We start from the raw sequence: 7,377 nt of genomic DNA on the forward strand, positions 1-7,377 counted from the left end.
TGTGGATGAATTATATGATAGGGTGTTAGATTCAATTGATGTATTCTTTATCTATATTTTGTTGTGAATCTCACCCCTTCTGCTTGAAAATGTTGCCCTTCCTATGGGTAACTTGCAGGTGATCCTGAGTAGTTGGTGGTGGCTCAATGTGTCTAGGACTCTGATGCGTGGGATGGGGTTTATAGTTTAAATTTCTATCTATGTATCAAATTTTGGAACATGTTTAATGTTGGGTTTTTATGTTGAGGCCTAGTGCCAAGATTAAATGTTGGATAATGGAGTTTTAATATGATGAATATTCCGCTGCAATTTAATGAAGTTTATGTTAAATAGTTTTAATCTATTAAGTATTTATGTTGGTAGTGTGACATGCCGTTTGATGTTGAACTCTGATTTTATAAATATAATTAAATTGATTTTGGGGAACGGGGTGTTACAATTGGTATCAGAGCCTGGTTGGTCCGTCCGGCCAAGTAGTAGAGTCGTGTTGAGCCACCATAGGATAGAGTGTCAACTCTAATATTGTTGTGTTGTTGTTTTTGTTGTTCTGAACTGTTGATCATTATGTAGAATCTTTAGATGGCTGGTAGAAACGACGCTGCTATTGCTGCTGCACTTGAGGCCGTAGCTCAAGCTGTTCAACAGCAACCGCAAGCTGGTAACGGAGAGGTGAGGATGCTGGAGACCTTTTTGAGAAATCATCCCCCAGCATTCAAAGGAAGGTATGATCCAGATGGCGCCCAGTCATGGTTGAAGGAAGTGGAAAGGATTTTCAGGGTTATGCAGTGCTCTGAAGTGCAAAAGGTGCGGTTCGGGACGCACATGTTGGCTGAAGAGGCAGACGACTGGTGGGTAAGTTTGCTACCAGTATTGGAACAGAATGAAGCTGTGGTGAACTGGGCAGTGTTCAGAAGAGAATTTCTGAATAGGTACTTCCCGGAAGATGTCCGAGGTAAGAAGGAGATTGAGTTCCTGGAATTGAAGCAGGGTGATATGTCGGTTGTTGAGTATGCTGCAAAATTTGTGGAGCTTGCAAAGTTCTACCCCCATTATGCTCCGGAGACAGCTGAATTCTCCAAGTGCATTAAGTTTGAGAATGGCTTGAGAGCTGATATCAAGAGGGCCATAGGATACCAACAGATCAGAATTTTCTCTAATTTGGTGAGTCGCTGCAGGATCTATGAGGAGGACACCAAAGCTCATTATAAGGTGATGAGTGAGCGAAGAGGTAAGGGACATCAGAATCGTCCTAAACCGTATAGTGCCCCGGCTGATAAGGGTAAGCAGAGACTTAATGATGAGAGGAGGCCGAGTAAGAAGGGTGCTTCTGCTGAGATAGTATGCTTTAAGTGTGGCGAGAAAGGTCACAAGAGTAACGTTTGTACCAAGGATGAGAAGAAGTGTTTCAGATGTGGACAGAAGGGCCATATGCTAGCCGATTGCAAGCGCGGTGATGTTGTATGCTATAATTGTAATGAAGAGGGTCACATCAGTACTCAGTGTACACAGCCGAAGAAGGTTAGAGTTGGTGGGAAAGTTTTTGCTTTGACTGGCACACAGACTACTAATGAGGACCGCCTCATCAGAGGTACTTGTTTCTTTAATAGTATTCCTTTAATTGCTATTATAGACACTGGTGCTACTCATTGTTTCATTGCTTTAGAATGTGCTTATAAACTGGGTTTGATTGTGTCTGATATGAAAGGAGAAATGGTTGTTGAAACTCCAGCTAAGGGTTCAGTGACTACTTCTCTTGTTTGCTTGAGGTGTCCAATTTCTATGTTTGGTAGAGATTTTGAAGTAGACTTAGTTTGTTTGCCGCTGACGGGAATGGATGTTATTTTTGGGATGAATTGGTTAGAGTATAACCGAGTTCATATCAATTGCTTTAACAAGACTGTGCATTTTTCTTCTGCTGAAGAAGAGAGTGGAGTTGAAATTTTATCTACAAAGCAGATGAAGCAGTTAGAACGTGATGGAATTCTGATGTATTCTCTAATGGCATATCTGTCGTTAGAAAACCAAGCTGTGATTGATAAGTTAGCAGTGGTGAATGAGTTTCCGGAGGTGTTTCCTGATGAAATTCCCGATGTGCCGCCAGAGAGAGAGGTGGAGTTTTCAATTGACCTTATTCCCGGAACAAAGCCGGTGTCGATGGCACCGTATCGGATGTCAGCTTCTGAGTTAGCTGAATTGAAGAAACAGTTGGAAGATTTGCTTGATAAGAAGTTTGTAAGACCCAGTGTCTCACCGTGGGGAGCACCTGTGTTGTTGGTGAAGAAAAAGGATGGTAGTATGAGGTTGTGCATTGACTATCGCCAATTGAACAAAGTTACAATTAAGAATAGATATCCGCTTCCGAGGATTGATGACTTGATGGACCAGCTAGTGGGTGCAAAGGTGTTCAGTAAGATTGACTTGAGGTCAGGTTACCATCAAATTAAGGTGAAAGATGAAGATATGCAGAAGACGGCCTTTAGGACACGATATGGTCATTACGAATACAAAGTGATGCCTTTCGGTGTTACTAACGCGCCCGGTGTGTTTATGGAGTATATGAATCGAATTTTTCATGCTTTTCTGGATAAATTCGTGGTGGTATTTATTGATGACATACTGATTTATTCGAAGACTGAAGAAGAGCATGCAGAACATCTGAGAATTGTGTTGCAAGTTTTGAAAGATAGGAAGTTGTATGCCAAACTGTCGAAATGTGAATTTTGGCTAAGTGAAGTAAGTTTCCTTGGTCATATTATTTCTGACGATGGTATAGCGGTTGATCCATCAAAAGTTGATGCAGTATCACAATGGGAGGCTCCGAAGTCAGTGACTGAAATCAGAAGTTTCTTGGGCTTGGCTGGTTATTATCGTAGATTCATAGAAGGATTTTCAAAGATTGCATTGCCGTTGACTCAGTTAACTTGTAAGGGTAAGTCCTTTGTGTGGAATGCTCAGTGTGAGAGTAGTTTCAATGAATTAAAGAAAAGATTGACAACTGCTCCTATTTTGATCTTACCTAAGTCGGAAGAGCCATTCGTGGTTTATTGTGATGCGTCTAAGCTGGGTTTAGGAGGTGTTTTGATGCAAGAAGGCAAGGTGGTAGCATATGCTTCTAGGCAACTGAGGGTGCATGAAAAGAATTATCCCACTCATGATTTGGAGTTAGCTGCGGTGGTTTTTGTTTTGAAAATTTGGAGACACTACTTGTATGGTTCCAGATTTGAAGTGTTCAGTGACCACAAGAGCTTGAAATATTTGTTTGACCAGAAGGAATTGAATATGAGGCAGAGGAGATGGCTTGAATTGTTAAAAGATTATGATTTTGGGTTGAATTACCATCCGGGCAAAGCTAATGTAGTAGCGGATGCATTGAGTAGGAAGACGTTGCATATGTCTGCTATGATGATGAAAGAATTTGATTTACTGGAACAGTTTAGAGACATGAGTTTGGTGTGTGAGTTGTCGCCTCAGAGCATACAGTTGGGGATGCTAAAGATTAACAGTGATTTCCTGAATAGTATCCGAGAAGCACAGCAAGTGGATGTCAAGTTGGTTGATCTAATGGTTGCTGGTAATGGTATTGAAGATAGTGACTTCAAGGTTGATGATCAGGGCGTGCTAAGATTCAGAGGTAGAATTTGTATTCCTGATAGTGAAGAAATGAAAAAGTTAATCCTAGAGGAAAGTCATAAAAGTAGCTTAAGCATTCATCCGGGAGCTACGAAGATGTATCATGATTTGAAAAAGCTGTTTTGGTGGTCTGGGTTGAAGCGAGATGTTGCTCATTTTGTGTATGCATGTTTAACTTGTCAGAAGTCTAAGGTCGAACATCAGAAACCTGCAGGATTGTTGACACCATTGGATGTACCGGAGTGGAAATGGGATAGCATTTCTATGGATTTTGTGACGAGTTTACCAAACACTCCGAGGGGACATGATTCGATTTGGGTGGTGGTTGATAGGTTGACGAAGTCGGTACATTTTATTCCTATCAACATTAGTTATCCGGTAGCTCAGTTGGCCGAAATTTATATACATAGTGTGGTGAAGCTACATGGAGTTCCTTCGAGTATTGTGTCGGATAGGGATCCGAGGTTCACTTCTAGGTTCTGGAAGAGTTTACAGGACGCTTTGGGTTCGAAGTTGAGACTGAGTTCGGCTTATCATCCTCAGACAGATGGTCAGTCGGAGAGGACGATCCAATCATTGGAAGACTTGTTGAGAGTGTGTGTGCTTGAACAGGGTGGAGCTTGGGACAGTCACCTACCATTGATAGAGTTCACCTACAACAACAGTTATCATTCGAGTATAGGAATGGCACCATTCGAAGCATTGTATGGTCGAAGGTGCAGGACTCCATTGTGTTGGTTTGAATCAGGAGAAAGTGTTGTGTTGGGACCGGATTTGGTTCAGGAGACTACAGAAAAAGTCAAGATGATCAGAGAGAAGATGAAAGCGTCGCAGAGTCGACAGAAGAGTTACCATGACAAGAGGAGGAAGGCCCTTGAATTTCAAGAGGGTGATCATGTATTTCTAAGAGTCACTCCGATGACAGGTGTAGGACGTGCTTTGAAATCGAGGAAGTTAACTCCGAAGTTCATTGGTCCGTATCAGATTTCAGAGAGGATTGGAACGGTGGCATATAGAGTTGGCTTGCCACCACATCTATCGAACTTGCATGATGTGTTTCACGTGTCACAGTTGCGGAAGTATGTAGCAGATCCTTCGCATGTTATTCCGAGAGATGATGTGCAGGTTAGGGACAATCTCACAGTTGAGACCTTGCCGTTGAGGATCGATGATCGGAAATTAAAGGCATTGAGGGGCAAGGAAATACCCTTGGTGAGAGTAGTTTGGGGTGGAGCAACTGGTGAAAGTTTGACTTGGGAGCTGGAAAGCAAGATGAGGGACTCTTATCCTGAGTTGTTTGTTTGAGGTAAGATTTCGAGGACGAAATTCAGTAATTTGGGGAGAGTTGTAACACTCTAATTTTTATTTAGTTAATTTTTAATTGTGTGGTGTCATTTATGTGATTTTTGGTGATTTATGTAGTATATATTTGTTTATTATATGATTATTTTACTAAATAATTAAAATAATACAAGAATAGGATTAATTATTATTTTGGGGGTTATGAAATAATTAACATAATTAATAGGGAGTTAATTGCTAATTAGGGAGTGGGAGGTTACATTTTGGGAGTGGAGAAAAGGAAAGAAAAATAGAGAAAACTGTCTTACGTGAAAACAGTCAAGTTAGGGAGAAAACCAAGAACAAGGGAGAGAAGCCTAGGAACCAATTGCTGCTGTGTTTTTCTGCGAATCAAAGGTAAGGGTGAGGTTTACTGCAATTCTATAGATTCTGAATTCTGATTATTGATCTAACAGGTTTATGTGAGAATTGAGGGAAGTTAGGTTTTGGTTGATTAAAGGGGTTTTGAGTGTAGGGATTGTAGGATTGAGGTTAGAAATGGGTTCTGGGTGCATAAAACCTTTCATTGCATATCTGTAAACTAATTTGGGGAGTGAATTGAGGAAAAATGGGATTTTTAGGGAAAACCTGCATTCTGCCCGTACAGAAGTTCATCGCTCGCCTCGCGAGTAGCCATTACTCGCCATAGCGAGGGAACAACTTCATCGCTCGCCTCGCGAGGGATATAGCTCGCCGTGGCGAGTAGCATTGTAAAAATCTGGATTTTGAAAATGTTGTTATAAGCCGTGTTTTGGGTAGTTTCGTGTACCTTGATGATTTTTAAGAGGACTAGAGCAAGTTTTAAGTTTGAAAGATGATTAGGGAGCTTAGAATTGAGGTTTGAGTGAGAAAAATGTCATTTTTCCCGAGAGCACCATATTTCTGTTCGCCTCGAGTTCGCCTCCAACTCGCCATGGCGAGTAACTGTGTTCCTGAGCTCGCCATAGCGAGCAGATGAGCTCGCGAGGCGAGCTGCCCAGTTTTTTTGTTGGTTAATTTCTGTTGTTGTTTGGATGGTGTATTTTGTTGAATTATTGCATGGCTGGTATGCTGATATATATTTCCCTGGATGCTTTAGTTGGTGTTGATGAATGTATGCTGACTGATTGTGTGGTATATAATTAAAATTCCCTTAAAGGTGTAAGTTGGTTGGTGAATCATATATATGTATATGTCTAGGTTGGTTGGTATGTAGATATACTCTATGGGGATTAGTTGCATTAACATAACAGTGGGAGAGCTTCGGCTCTGGAATGCTTAGTCATTCAAAGTGGTGGAGTACTAGTTACTCAAAGTGGTGTAGTGGTGAGGACTTATGTCCTGTTGAGAATGCTTTAACCATTCGACAGCGGTGTGGGTCACGGCCCTGATCTTTGGTACCACATGCATGGGTGTTTAGAGGAGTCTTAGTGGAGTAGTGGAGAGGTGCATTTGTTGTTGAGGAGTTTATGAATTAATATTGTTGTTAAGATGCGAACATGATGTTATGTAAATATTAATGTGGATGAATTATATGATAGGGTGTTAGATTCAATTGATGTATTCTTTATCTATATTTTGTTGTGAATCTCACCCCTTCTGCTTGAAAATGTTGCCCTTCCTATGGGTAACTTGCAGGTGATCCTGAGTAGTTGGTGGTGGCTCAATGTGTCTAGGACTCTGATGCGTGGGATGGGGTTTATAGTTTAAATTTCTATCTATGTATCAAATTTTGGAACATGTTTAATGTTGGGTTTTTATGTTGAGGCCTAGTGCCAAGATTAAATGTTGGATAATGGAGTTTTAATATGATGAATATTCCGCTGCAATTTAATGAAGTTTATGTTAAATAGTTTTAATCTATTAAGTATTTATGTTGGTAGTGTGACATGCCGTTTGATGTTGAACTCTGATTTTATAAATATAATTAAATTGATTTTGGGGAACGGGGTGTTACAAAGGCCTCATCAAAGTATCTCATAAAAATCCAATTAACAACTTAATCATGTAAATTCATAAGCAACACGTAAGGAATAGAAAAACATGCAACAAAGTTCCCATCCCGTTACGTATCAGAGCAGCTAAAGACACACATGAGAGATAATCCACTCACGACAGCAATCTAACAACAACTTAAACTCGATCACCTGCAAGTTACTCATACGAAGAGCAACATTTCCAAGCAGAAGGGGTGGGATTTCACAAAACAATAATATCAAGCATATGATAATCAAATCATAACCATCATCATATAACATCATAAATCATCACATCATAAACATCATCTTATAACATAAACGACACAACATAATCATCACTTAATAATAATAATAATCATATACAACACAACATAATCATCATCTCATAATAATATAAACAACACAACATAATCTTCATCTCATAATAATATAAGCAACAACATATTCA

The sequence above is a fragment of the Medicago truncatula genome, chromosome 5, assembly GCF_003473485.1.
Source record: "Medicago truncatula cultivar Jemalong A17 chromosome 5, MtrunA17r5.0-ANR, whole genome shotgun sequence".
Lineage (NCBI taxonomy): Eukaryota > Viridiplantae > Streptophyta > Magnoliopsida > Fabales > Fabaceae > Medicago > Medicago truncatula.